The sequence below is a fragment of the Macrobrachium rosenbergii genome, chromosome 26, assembly GCF_040412425.1.
Source record: "Macrobrachium rosenbergii isolate ZJJX-2024 chromosome 26, ASM4041242v1, whole genome shotgun sequence".
Classification (NCBI taxonomy): Eukaryota; Metazoa; Arthropoda; class Malacostraca; order Decapoda; family Palaemonidae; genus Macrobrachium; species Macrobrachium rosenbergii.
Genome location: NC_089766.1, coordinates 12,673,508 through 12,689,339, shown reverse-complemented (window position 1 = coordinate 12,689,339; position 15,832 = coordinate 12,673,508). Strand labels below are relative to the sequence as shown.

Below are 15,832 nucleotides of genomic sequence, written 5' to 3'. Positions count from 1 at the left end.
CGGGTGAAATTCACGAGGCTCCTAACCCAGATTTCGCTTCTATGTGGAGCAACCATTCCTTTGAGCAATAAGCTGACAATGGTGAACGGAGAAGGTAATCAAGTTATTTATTTGCCTGAATTAATTTGACATTAAAAACATAAGCGTTATGTGACATTTCAAAACGGCGTGAACTATGAAACTAGAATTTTTTTTAAAAATGGTCATTTTTGTACGAGAAACACTCGCTTTGACAGTGATGAAAGTGACTTCAATGCTGCCGAGAAAGTGATCTGGTGGATTTGATCTTGACAGAATAATGAAATATAAATATAAAATATATAAAATACAAATTGGTTCTATTTGACATGTTAATTTAGTTAAGGCTTTTTGAATAAGAAATTCACATGTGAGCGTAACTGCTTCATTAGCATTTGTTTAGTTAAATGACTTTCCGTTCTAATAACGACAAACCGTGAAGCAATATTGAAGAGATATCGCACCATATAGATTAGCGGGAATGGATTAGTTTTTCTGTAAAAAAAAAATTTTAAAATATTAAAGGCGTTGCATCCTATAAAAAGTTAAGCAGAAATACTAGGGGATATTTTAAGAATACGACTAGGAACGATAATTGTTAATAGGTTAAATAGAGTAGAGAAGCAGTTTGTAGGGGAATAAGTAAATCCGGATTCGGCCTAACGGGATACTCGGCTCAAGGACAATTGCTGGCAATGGTGGGTCAGGCGACCCCACCCATCGTCGGCTGCTCCCTGTTTCCTGCCTTCCTCTTCCTCATTTATCTCTCTCTCTCTCTCTTCTCTCTGAAGATTGTCATATTACACAAAAGACGCATTGTTTAAAATTACCATAAACGACAATACAAGTTGTACAATTGCATCATTTTTTTTTTCATATGCATATCCTTTCTGTTTCGTCAGCTCTCTCTCTCTCTCTCTCTCTCTCTCTCTCTCTCTCTCTCTCTCTCTCTCTCTCTCTCAGGTGCGGACGCATCTCCTGGTATGTCATAGCTTGGAGTTGTATCAAATTTATTCAATCATTAGAGCATATTGATAGTTGCTGTATTTTTATTGTTTCCTGATCTGGTTCAAATTCTACGTGAACCCAAAGGCTGTACAGTTTAAGAGCTTACTGTACCAACTACTACAGAACAGTAAAACAGCATTTCAACTTTTGCTTGCATATCTCTCAGTCATACCCCTAGCATCGGACAGGCCGCCACCTCTCGGGTGTGCTGTATGAAGCTCAGGAATTTCTGAATCGGCTCAGCTTTGAAATTCTCCCCCTGCCTCCGTTTTTCCTCTGTATTTTGATTATATTCACTTGTTTTGTAGGGCATAGCTTGTTCTCTCTAGCTCTGAATGAAATGACCATTCGTTACGTCAATTTATTGGAGAATATTTTCAATTTATTCCAGAATAAAATTATTTTTTTGGTCGGATCTTATATACATGTATATGCATCTGCTGTGTTAAATAAGGAAGCAAAATTACTTGTATATTGGTGCATTTTGTTGACGGTGTTATATTTATACAATTATGTCTTGACCTTAAGATACTGTTACATGGTGTCAGCTTTTCCCGTTCTGATATTTAAAACCTTAGTTTTTTTTTATTCTCTGAAGTCTGTGCATTAATGTCATTATCTGAACGCAGTCGCTGTAACAGCTTACTGTTACTTTCTTATTTTATGCACTTTGAATTTTTTTTTTTAATTTATCCTTAATGGGCTATAATTTTTTATTGTACTTGACCGTTTCACTTAATAATAACAATAATAATAATAATAATAATAATAATAATAATAATAATAATAATAATAATAATAATAATAATAATGAAGTGTGTATTCATATAATTACTTTTGTGACGTAGATAGCTTATGGGTAACAAATTCACCGTATAGTTAAATAGAATGAAGCTTTTGGATGGTACATAACATCTCCTGTGTACTTCCCATATGAGCCCTCACATTGCAGTGAAATTTGATGTATGTGTTCACAATAATAATAATAATAATAATTTTTATGTATTTTTCCTTTCTACTTCTATATAGTGCATGGTTTCCTCTTTTCCAGGTTCGTCCATTTAAATCTGCAAATATTTCGTTCTGCGATCTTTGCCTCATTCTAACGTACTCCTCGCTTATCTGGCCATGGCTGATGAAATGTGAAATATGACGTTACGTGTTGATATGAAAACAGTTGCTTGGGAAGATGTGTGCTGTAATGACACCGTTCGCCTTTTAACGCGGTGAGTACAATGATCATTGATTGATTACTCATGTACGCATTTTGGGTAAAAGTTTTCTTCATGAATACCGCGAAGTGGTTCAAGTTATCTTTTCTGTTTGTACATTTTCAAGTATTTCATACCATTTTGAACTTGATGGACTGGATATGTATATACATGCACACGGAGCAATATCTGTTCACGTGTGCGCATGCTTATTCATTTGCGCAGTTGTTTGTGAGTATTGTATGTTTTCTGATGGTCGATAGTTTAGTGTGATAGCTTTTCTAACTCTTTTGGTTTCCGAAGACGTCAGAGTCAGTTGTGGCTTTCCTAAACCTGAAGATTTCCCTGGCTTCTGCAGAGAACTTCAGGGTAACCTTAAGACAAACAGAGGTCTCTGGGTTCCACCCCTAGGCCTGGGAAGGGGCCCATTTTTTTAGAACAGTGGCCTTTTGGTTCCCCTGGGAGGTATCAGAAGAGGAGGACCTCGGCTGCCGTCGGAATTCCTGGAAGAGTGTGTCGAAGAATGGTTGTGATTTGGTTTAATACTGACAAGCTCCACACAAATCGCTTTCTCTTTCTTGAGATTCGTTGAAGCTCTGAATTTATTCAGACAATCGTTCCATCACTACCTGTAAACTGAAGCTAAAATTGGAGCCAGTTCCAAGTCGCTGGAGCCAAAAGAGAACCAAAATGGCTCCAGGGCTGATTGTTGGGTGGATCCAGTTCCTTAGTGGAATCACTTTTTTCATTATTAAAAGTAAATCGTGTTTAATATTAGAGACAAACCTCCTGGGATTCCGGAGGTAGCTTTGGGCCCTTTGTCTAGCAGGGGGTGGGGGACCCCTCTTCCCAGGGTAGCCCGGAGACCACTGGGAGCCCAAGGACCCGGGTTTAACTGAGAGGTCCTTTTCCGGAGCTTCCTAGAAGCCAAAGGGAGTCCCAGGGATTGGTATTTGATGATGTACATTTGCGTCATTGAAATAAGGTGGGGTTAATTGCAGTTTTAACTGGTATATATGTTTCGAGCTCTGTGCAGATCACCGCCATATAACTAAAATATAAATTGATAGGATGTTAATCTTGTGATTAACTAAAAGAATGTTAAATGAATATGGGACTGAAAAGAATAGTTTTATGAGTATTCTTACCATAAGAGGTTTGTATTCAGAGTGGTCGTTCTTGTGGTATGCAATGCGGTCGCGGGTGCACTCTTGCGAGCTCACGCGCACACGCAAACAGACATATATATATACATATATATATATATATATATATATATATATATATATATATATATATATATATAATATATATATATATATATATATATGACTATTTATCACATCACCGTGATTCATATACAATCAGAAAGCTACAAAAACGTCCCTTTAATATCAATTCGCTCTACTCGGAAATAATATATTTTCATATATGTTACCGAAGGGAAATTTTAGTGTGACTGGGTTAGTGCGTCCCTGTAGTCCTGAGTCCTCGTCCGTCGCTGGTTTGACCCCACGGGACGGTGGACTTATTATCAACTAAAAATTCCCTTCGGTAACATATATGAAAATATATTATTTCCGAGTAGAGCGAATTGATATTAAAGGATAGTTTTCTTTGTTTTATATATATATATATATATATATATATATATATATATATATATATATATATATATATATATATATATATATATCTTTATATCCATATATCTATCTGTCTATCTATCTATCTATCTATCTATCTATCTATATATATATATATATATATATATATATATATATATATATATATATATATATATATATATATATATATATATATATATATATATATATATAACTTGTTCGTCATTGATAATTTATTTCTTATTAGGTATTGATTCAAGAGTACGCGAATAGTTTAAATGCATAGTTGTGTTACGTTGATGCGTTGACGTACATTTACGTAGTTCAAAGCGTTTATAGCCATTCTGGAAGTACTAAGTACAAAAAAAAAAAAACCAAGGTTAACTAGGAAACTAGTTCTCCCGCCCCTAGACTTCTCACTAGGCAATTCAAGGTCGAATTCTTCATCTCCCTTTGTTAACATCTTACATGCGATTATGCAGGGAATAGAAGCCGTGTTTTTATGGGTATTACTCTATGATTTAAAAGAAGTGAAATGATAAAAAGAAGTAAGTCTTCAAGTGGTTGTTTTGATTTAATTTCTCTCTCTCTCTCTCTCTCTCTCTCTCTCTCTCTCTCTCTCTCTCTCTCTCTCTCTCTCTCTCTCTCTCTCTCTCTCTCTCCTTAGAAAAAATATACACAGACCCTTCTGTTAATGCCTTTGTAAAGAAATGTCAAAGGTCGATTATTGGCCTTTAACCCATTGACTCGCAAGACATGGAGAATGTGTCACTCTTATGTGCTTGAAAGGCCAAGTCTCTTCCCTCCACAAGTCCGTTGACTCAAAAATATTGTGGACTACAATCCTGGCCTTGAATGTTTTGGGGTTATTATTTAAGATCGTGTTTCATGACACTTCTTGCAAAATGATTTTGGTATAATTGATAGACACAAACCAACAAATGTGTTCATTTGTATGCGGTACATAAAAGCCATACTGTATATTTGTAAAGCAGAAGCAATGTTACGTAATTCTTACATGTTAGTGGGCTTTTAGTGTGATGGTGTCTGTTGTGGGTACTTCAGCTATCTGTTAATATGTCGGATGATTTCCCGGTTTACATGTGTCTCCATAGGGGGTTAGTGCCGTCAGTGCACCTCGCGTGGTGCACTGTAGGCATTACTTAAGATTCTTTGCAGCGTGCCTTCGGCCCCTAGCTGCAACCCCTTTCGTTCCTTTTACTGTACCTCCTTTCATATTCTCTTTCATACATCTTAATTTCCACCGTCTCCTGACAATTGATTCATAGTGCAACTGCGAGGTTTTCCTCCTGTTACACCTTCTAAAGCTTTTACTGTCAATTTCCGTTTCAGCGTTGAATGACCTCATAGGTCCCAGTGTTTGGCCTTTGGCCTACATTCTATATTCAATTCAATACAGTTCTGTACATTTGTGTGGATGATATTGTTGGAGGAATTCTTCATTGCAGTTTCGATAATTTCGGAATCATTTAATTATTAGTAATAGACTGCTTTTGTAACGGTTGATCGGTCCCAATTACAGGACGGCTTTGCAATGAATATTAATATAAGTATATTTCAAGGAAGCTTACAAAGATTATTTATAATACAGACTATTATTTGATAAGTTGTCAGAGAACCTTCTCTCTGGATGCCAGTTTCAGGTCTCTTCGCTTTTTGGGGTAAAATCATTTCCATTTCTGCAAATTTGCATTTAAAAGCCATCCACAGTTTTGCAAGGAGCTGAATGATTTTGCCAGTTGGCGTCGTAATTTTCGAGGGGAAATTCATGTTATGTGTTAGATATTTCGTGAATTTATGAGACAGATTCTTTTCTCTGTAGGGTCAATTCCGGCGTGGTGGGTGTATGAAATCTGTGCAAATAAATTGATATACTTCTGTGCAAATAAATTAATATACTTATAGTCTAGCTACGAAAGGCTGAGACTTCAAGGCGATTAGCACTTTTGCCATACTTTCTTAATGCCATTTTGGGAATGAGGGTGATAATTTGGTAGATTTGGCTTTTTTTTTTTTTTTTTTTTTTTTTTTTTTGAGTCGCGTTGTCATTTCCTCGTGTATGGATGACTAAGTGAAGTGACCGCCGGTCACTGTAAAAAGAGGATTATCTATCACCTCACCTCCATTGCTCAGTACAAAAGCATAACACAAAGATCAAAACATGATACTTTGACCTTGCTGTATATTTTTCATATAGCTCAATATAAAATTTAATTAAAGGTACACACACATACACACACACACACACCTTGTTATATATGTACATATAAATATATATGCACGCATCCATTGTATATATACAGTATATATATATATATATATATATATATATATATATATATATATATATATATATATATATATATATATATATATATATATATATATATATATATATATATATATATATATAAAGCTTTGTTCCAAAAGAGGGTAAGTAAAGTACAGCCAGTCAGTCTTAAAGAGACGAGGTTAGTGACACTGGTTAGACTATCTCGTTCATAAACCCATAATCATGTCAAGATGGGTAACCAAAATGAAGCAACTACACGTTTGTTTTCAAAAGAATGCTTCAATAATAACTGAAGAAAAGACTGGCTATTCCTTTCACTGAATAATTGAGTAACAAGATTTTATTATCTCATTATCGTTAAAACAGGGTCACCTCAAACTGGTCTCATCCTTCCAAGATTTTAATGCTGTTCTCGTTAGCTTTGCTTTAATTTCGTGTATTGTTAGAATTAAACCAAAGGAGGTATGTTTTTCCCCTCCTTTTGAATGGAACACTTAAAACGTAGCATTTATCCATATTCTGTATTTTTCTTTATAACAATGTCAGTCTGTGGGAAATAAAAACTACCTCTGATATTACTGCCTGTTTAGTGGTATGGGTATTCAGTTGTACTTAGTAAAGTAAAAGGCGAAACATAAATCTAAAATAAAGTAAAAGGCGAAAAATAAATCTAAATATAAGGGTTGTGGCCCTTTAAAATCTAATAGTGTCGTGTTACATTATCGTTAGCATTCAAGATCGTACATTCGCAACTCTCTCAACTCAAAACTTAATTCTTTATTATTTTCATTCCGATTTGGGCGGAGTCCGGAGAGGGTTTATAACAAGCCGTCTAATCTGCATATTAAGAAAAAGTCAGACTTCGTTCCTTTGTTTAGTAATTCCCTTGTATGTATTGTTTCTAGTCGTTGCGTTTTTGCATTGCTTTTGAATAGTGTTTATTTGCATAGAATTCATTGTTTGTTAGCTTTCCTCAAAATACGTGGTACCTTCATTCTTTTTTTTTTTTTTTTTTTTTTTTTCGTCTGCATTTTCCATGACATAAAACTGGTTCACAGATATATTGTTTTAGAGCTTTGTTCTGTATATCTGTCCACAGATGTCTATATACGAGCGATATAGACATATATAAACAGATACATGAATTATATGTATATATATATATATATATATATATATATATATATATATATATATATATATATATATATATATATATCTATCACACATTACCACAGGTGAAAAATAGTGGTTGTAGGTCTGACCGGTATCGACTTTATTTCCAAGCCATTGACGAAGGACTCTTAATCAGTCCTTCGTCAATGGCTTGGAAATAAAGTCGAAACCTCAGGGTCAGACCTACACCCCGTCGCTTATTTTACCTGTTAATGTTTTACCTGAATGGTACAAATGTGATAATAATCTTATAATCATATGTACAAATGTGATATATAATCTTATATATATATATATATATATATATATATATATATATATATATATATATTATGGTTGTGTGTATGTAAAAGGAGAAACATCTCTTTGCGTGTCAGTCTCAACGTCATCAAAGAAAAAACACTTTCCAAACAGTATTTGGAAAGTGTTTTTTTTTCCTGTTGATGACGTAAGTTATAGTAGACTGGTAGAAAATTACGCAGAGATGTTTTTCCTTTTTACACACACAATATGCATATATATACTGTATATGTATATATAATATATAATATTTCATATATCTGTCTATATATGTCTACATCGCTTGTATGTTTTTGGGACCCTTTTAAGGACCCCCACCGGGTTCATCAGATGTTACCCTTATATTTTTAATCAATAGTTGAACATTTTATTAGATACATAGGCCCTCTGTAATGGTATGTTTTTTAATTTCTCAAAGTGTACATATCTACGTTCATCAGTATTTTTAAGATAATTAATAACGTATCCCACCTAAACTTGTACTGTAGTTTAATCATATCATAATAAAGGTATTTACTTCATTTGTTTCACTTTGCATAAGCAATATACATTTAAATGTATACGTTGTAATTTCAGTGTTACCACTTTAGTTTTTAACAAAGAAATGGCAAGCCTTTACCATAATACATGGGGTTTTCGAATAAGTTTGAAAAAGAAGTAAAGAACATAAGGTAGTTCCCCTTAAACTTGTGCACATAGAAAATGGGCATGTAACTGAAAACGAAACTAAGTTTTCACGGATAAACTATGAAAAACTGATATGGCCCTGCGTAAACGATTTCATGTTGACAGTAGACTCAAGATTCATAATGTATTCTCTGAACCTAAAGTAACACACACAATATATATATATATATATATATATATATATATATATATATATATATATATATATATATATATATATATATATATATATATATATATAGTATATATATATATATTTATTAGATAGGTTCTATAAGTTTATTAGAAGGTTAATGCATGCCACCCAGCCAGCCAAATTCCCTTTACTTTCAAACGTCTCTCATAAATGTTGTACAGCAATCACTAGATCCACACCCCTCGTCCTTTTGTGAACCCTCACTGTATCTCCCCCAACAGCCTTTTATCATATGTCTTTTTTTTTCTAAAATTCGTCATTGCACCTTCCCGTGTATATTATAGAACATCATGCCTTTGTGTCACCTTCAGCTTTATACCGTGGAGCAGCTATTCCTCACCCTTAACTTTGGAAACTTCCCCTCATCCAGACATCCCTTACAAACCCTGGTCAGCCCCCAGTCACATTATCACTTCCGTACATCGTTGACTCGGTTGTATTACCAACAGCTCGTGTTGTGTTTCATTTTATTCTCCAGCCTCATAGTTGCAAGCCTTACATTCTCTACGGTCACTGCCACATGCCCTTTCAACCTTACACTAACCCTTTCCGCTCATCCGTCGTTCAGGTCTGCCCCTTTTCTATCATTCATGTTCGATTGGTCTTCAAAATTGTTACTGTATTCCCGTCAGAAAACATATGGCCTTATGCATCGTTTATATATATATATGTTCAGTATATATATACATATATGTATGCTTAAAAAATCACAGTAGATGCACGTGACTTCAGTGTATAAGCGAATCCCACAGGAAAAAGACAGGCAGAAGTTCACGTTTATTGACGCATCATTGGGGCACAAATGAGACACAAATATGAAGAAGGTTACAAAGTAAACAAATAGAACAAGAAATGCCAGATGGTCAGTTGTCAAAGGGTAATAAACAGAAAGTTAATCCAGGATAATCCGGGATCGAGCTGTCACAAACTGAACCTAAGACCAAACAAAATGACATACTAAAGTTTAGGCTTACAAAATCCAAAAACATGTATAACCTTGAATACCAGATGGTTTGTGCCCCGACGATGCGTCAATAAACGTGAAAGCGCTTGGTACTACTGAACTTCTGCCTGTCTTTTCCTGTGGGATTCTTATACATATGTGTATAAATATACAATATATTATATATATATATATATATATATATATATATATATATATATATATATATATATATATATATATTATATATATTATATATATATATATTATATATATATATATATATATATATATATATATATATATATATATATATTGTGTGTTTTGTGTTTAAATGTGTAGCAAACATTTTGTTTCTTATTTCATCCTCATTGTTGTCCCCTTATTTGCAGCTAACCTGTTCTTATTTTTGCTTCTGTTTCTGCGTTGATGTTGTTTCATGTGTTTTTTCATGCATAATGCTAAGAATGTGAAGACTCAGACCCGGAATATGTAGAGGGAATAAAGTACTTTATAGCTGAGCAATTATCTTCGTTTTGTAGAAGCTATTGATATTCCCCAGGTAGTTGTATGTCAAGTGTATGGTAATGCCCTGGGAAGTAATGCAATTTTAACTTAGGTTTTAAAATTTCAGTTATGGTTTTGACAACTAATTGCTAGTTCAGTTAATGGGTTCTTGACAACTAATTGCTATTTCAGTTAATGGTTCTTGACAACTAATTGCTAGTTCAGTTAATGGGTTCTTGACAACTAACTGTTCAGTTAGTTCATGGTTCTTGACAAAGTTCAGTTAATGGTTCTTGACAACTAATTGCTAGTTCAGTTAATGGTTCTTGACAACTAATTGCTAGTTCAGTTAATGGTTCTTGACAACTATTTGCTAGTTCAGTTAATGGTTCTTGACAGCTAATTGCTAGTTCAGTTAATGGTTCTTGACAACTAATTGCTAGTTCCGATAATCTTCATTTATTAGTACATGTAAACGATATTTGTCAGTCCCCTCAAAAAAAGAAAAAAAATTGTTGATTCCATTACTAGAAAATGTCGTGAGTCATTAAGGAAACCACGATTAACAATATGAACCCCACGAAAGACAATTATTATTTTACAAATATCAAATATTAAATCTTGAGAAACTTAGCTTATCCGGACTTTCGAGTCTGCGTAACGTGAATCATAATTTTTATATATTTCACTGTTCTCAAAGGACGTACATTTTTATTTATTTATTTGTTGATTTATCTTTTTTTCTTATAACTGATCTCCTATTTCTGTATCACCTTTTACCTTCTGCTACTTCTTTCAAATGAACACCATATTCTTTGGAAGCTTGAATTTCAAGTCAGTGGCCCCTTTGGTGGGCTTGTTTCATATGAATAGGGTTCACCTTCTGAATAATAATAATAATAATAATAATAATAATAATAATAATAATAATAATAATAATAATAATTTGATTTTTCAGTCAAATCATTAAGATAAGAATAACTGGAAACTATATTTTTCAGTGGTTTTGGGATTTGAGGATCAATTTGCGCCTCTCGCCATTGGTAATGCTAAAAAGTTCCATTCAGCGTCCTTTCGATCGCAGCTCCGTTGCTTTCTGCCTTTTACGTTTCATCTTTTCTCTTTGGTTTCGTATCACCTAGCTGTCCAACTTCTTTAACTTTTATTTTTTTCCAATTAACACCCTTGTTGCGGTTCATATTCGTGACTATTGATCTTGTTAAACTTCATAATAATAATAATAATAATAATAATAATAATAATAATAATAATAATAATAATAATAATAATTAAATGATAGTGACAGTAAAGTCAAGTACTCTACCATTATTATTGATATTATTATTGCTACTATTATTAACTATTTCTTTTATTATCTAGGCATTATAATAATAATAATAATAATAATAATAATAATAATAATAATAATAATTTAATGATATTGACAGTAAAGTCAGGTACTCTCGAATTATTATTGATATTATTGCTACTATTATTAGCTATTTCTTTTATCATCTAGGCATCACCAACACGTAAATTACATGTACAGAAAAAGAATTTGGTAATAATGAAGACGAAATCAGTCCAGAAATTTTCCCTCAAGCTCCACAGAATTTTAGGCAAATGAATGAAAAGGGAGAACAGGGAAAACAGGTGTTAATTGTCCAGATGAAAAGTTGAAATTGTTTGTTAATGAATTGTACGAAGTTCATTGTAAGGGACTTAATAAAATAAATAATAGGCGTTATGTATTATAAATTCATTAGAACTCTTGAATTAAAAAATGAAAGATGAAGTAGCAGGAAATTTTTAGGGTCCAAATTACTAAATAGATCATATAAGTGAGGATTTTTTTTTCAGTGCAAGAAGAAGCTTAGGACTTTCAGCGATAAACGGACGACTAGAGACACGGTAAAATATAAGTGCAAAAGAGATAATGTAGATGATAAATGAACAATGAAAGATGATAAATAACGAACAAGGAATAACAGGAATAAGAAATTGTTTTTCTTCCAGGAATCATACAAACTCAAACAAAGGAAAGACACGGAATTGATGCCGGGAACTGAGCGTGTCTGTCTTTGTGGTTTGTCAGTGAATCAGCAACCGGTTCTTGGTATACTCGAATAGCACTCTCTCTCTCTCTCTCTCTCTCTCTCTCTCTCTCTCTCTCTCTCTCTCTCTCTCTCTCTCTCTCTCTCTCTCTCTCTCTCTCTTTTGTCATGCGAGAAATTCAACAGCCACTGGGAAACTTGACTCGTGGAAACTCACGCCATATTTTTTTCCCGAGACGAGTTTGAGCAATGTTTTCTTTTGGTTTCGTTTATGGTGGATGTTTTTCAAGCCTTTTTCCCCTTTGGGATGAGGTTGCTAGCGCCACGCCCTTTTTCTTGACCCCAGTAGATGGTGATACCTATTTATAGCTGGGTGGACTCGGCCGAACATAATTTTGTATTTTATATTATATATGTATGTGTATATATTTATATTGTATTTATATATTAAATATGTATACACACACACATATATATATGTAATTTTTTTATATTTAGCCACTTTCCCAACCAGGGAGTGCCTCCCGAGATTGACAAGACAGCAGATATTGTCATATTCATACTTTAAGAGATGAAAACTTCACATTATCGGTTTCATGCGCCTACACAGCAGGCTTATTAGCGGTGAGTCAAACCCCTCCCCTTCTCCTACACATATTGTGACATCCACATCACGTCAATCAATTAATAGTTGGGACTGCCTGGTTATTGCAGCCCTAGGAAGTGTCACTGACTTGAGATTCTGATGAAATCAATCATGGTTTAGGAGCTTCTAGTACGGGAAGCTATATAAGTCAGATGAGTCCCTTCACTGTGGACTGTACTGTAGCAAATGCCAGTGGTGTGGGGCACATTTTAAATGTGCCTAAGACAGATGAGCGCCTACTGAAGGGTTGTGGGGCCCTTTATGGGGAAAAAATGCCCCTTAAATGGTAGGCGAAACTCTTCACATGGGGCCAGTGACAATAGCAGTACTGTACAGTAGTATTTTGTGCCACCTTCATGTTGTGAAAGCCACCAAATGGTCGAGCAGAGGGGTTACAGCCCATACCCTGTATATTTATACCAAAAAATCAGGAAAGGAAACAGGATATTAAATTTGGGGTCTTTAATCAAGGATAAAATGCTCTGCAGAACCTACTCACTATAGAAGCTTTTATATACTTGACTTTTATGATGTTGTTTGTCTTGCAAAAACTAGGATTCTATAGTTTTTTCACATTGGTACTGACCTTTGAGGCATTCATTAGGAAGGTGAATGTGGCATTGACTATTGCCTGCTTTTCCACTAAAGCCAACCATATCTTGTTCTTGTTACTGATGCTGATGCACGTGAACTGAAGAGAGACCATAGTGTTGCTCTGATGTGTCTTATTATAGTTTAACCAGACCACTGAGCTGATTAACAGCTCTCCTAGGGCTGGCCCGAAGGATTAGATTTATTTTTACGTGGATAAGAACCTATTGGTTATCTAGCAACGGGACCTACAGCTTATTGTGGAATCCGAACCACATTATAGCGAGAAATGAATTTCTATCACCAGAAACAAATTCCTCTTGTTCTTCACTGGCCGGTAGGAGATTCGAACTCTCGACCAACAGAGTGGTAGCTGAGAACGGAACCCGCTCACCCAGCGAGGAACTAGTGTTGCTCTGAAGCTCCATAATCGCTTAGTCTGTGGTACTCGTATTTTTATGTAATATATTTGCTCCTTGCTTTAGCACGTGGTTATTTCTCCTCGGCAAGTTTTTCATCTTTTTCATTGGGACATACTATTATGTCGGGGATTTTGCTTGCAAGAAAATGAACTTTATTTGCTTATCTCTAGTAATAATGCTATGAGCAACTGGTTGATTGCTTGTTTGAACAACATTACTCTGGCGTTAGCATTGTGTCCAAGTTGAGAGTGATATGAATATGCTGCCTGGAATAGTATATGAGATGTAAAACACATTGATTTAATTTTATGTATGTATGTATGTTACATATGTATATACTGTAAGCATGCACAAGCAGTCAAGATGAGAAAACAAGCAAAATCCTCAGTCTCCTTTGCAGCTGCAAACATCTTCGAGGGGCGGAGCTTGCGATAATTGTCAGCTGCACGCAACCGTACCTGTGGAAGCACGTGCAGTGGCGGGAAAAACACGCAGACGCTCGCGCGCGTGCGCATGCAGCCGGCGGGGTCAACAGTCAAAAGTCTTGTCTCCTATTCGGTGGAATGAATCAATGAAATGTTCTTTTGTTGGTCGTGTTTCAAAGCGGTTTGCGCAGTGTTCGAACGATTTGTGCAGTATGCGAAATGACCTTGTTTTTAAATTGAAGTTTGGATGGAAAATAACCGAAGCAAAAATAGTCAGTTGTTATTATTATTATTATTATTATTATTATTATTTATTATTATTATTATTATTATTATTATTATTATCGTCTCTGATAGGAAGATCACGCCTTTCGTTTGGTTTGTTTGTTTGTGCGTGTTTGTTAGTAGGATTGCGCAAAAAACGATGCGTGGATTTTCACCAAAATTTAACCAATTTTGGACCTAATAATTGGCAAAAAATTATTGGATTTTGTGAGAGATATAAGGGTAACTTTTGGAGAGAAGAGATCTTTGGCGGGGCGGATTGTTTTTCCTTGTCGGAGGTTTGCATTCACTGAACGGTTGTGTGCAGAGGCTCGTGTAATCTTTGCTTATGATGCATGAGTTTCCTGTTTGCTTCTTTCCCCCTATAGCTAGGCTCTGGAGCTTGCCTCTTATATCTGTTTACTCGAACACTAACAATATTTTCGTGTAAGGTCAGGCTTGGGCTACATGTGAGCAATATGGTTCCTATTCCATTTTTTTATATAAAAACTAGGTTCCTTTAAACACACACACACACACACACACACACACACACACACACACACACACACACACACACACACACACACACACATATATATATATATATATATATATATATATATATATATATATATATATATATATATATATATATATATATATATGTCTGTGTATGTATATATAGATAGATAGACAGAAAGGTATTAGTTCGTCTGTTTTTATCAGACCTGGAAAAAAAGAATAATCTGGAATTGCAATAATTTTGCTTGAATATATTTTTAAGAATTGGAAGGTATTTATAGATGAGACGAAATATATTTTTTCTGCGTCAATGCCATGTATAGAACGACTAGCGTTCTATTGAAGGTAAATCACAAATATTTTGCTTAAGTAAATATCGGTAACTCGGCACTCCCAAATACTTTTAAAACTGCTGTTTTGAATAACATTTCATTAATTTATTGAAAATTAGCTTAAATATCAGTTGCATGCGTGAAGATAATCCGAACGTTTGTTGTTTAAATCATGGCTGGAACGCGTGCACAGATGAAAATAGATAAAAACTTTTTTTAAATTTTAGCTTTTTATTTGAGCGTTTATTCGCAGATTAATGACCCTGAATGATACTTGAATTGACTTTATCACAGAAGCGTTGAGTGTACATTGAAAGGCTAAACTTTTCATTTTCCAAAAGTGGAGTAGCTGAACGTTGCGTATAGGTTATTCAAACTTCTTCGTTAACGCGCTTTCTCCCATTTTTTATGGGGTAAGCACGATGCCGTCTTTTGAAGGACTTTGATTTGGCGTTGGGGTAGACCGTAGCCTCGATCGGCTGCCCTGCCTGACATCGCTTAGACTCCGGTATGTGTACATGTATCGTACCAATTCCCCAGCTCCCTTTCTCCCAGCAACGATGATAGTTGAGCTGTTAGGTCGAC

The 15,832-nt window shown here is 34.7% G+C and overlaps 1 protein-coding gene across 1 annotated transcript in view; it reads left to right on the top strand.

Moving 5' to 3' along the window:
- The window catches only part of LOC136853049 (tubulin alpha-1C chain-like), an 88,982-nt gene that overhangs the window by 17,332 nt on the left and 55,818 nt on the right, over positions 1 to 15,832 (top strand). The gene's annotated exons all lie outside the window — the stretch shown is intronic.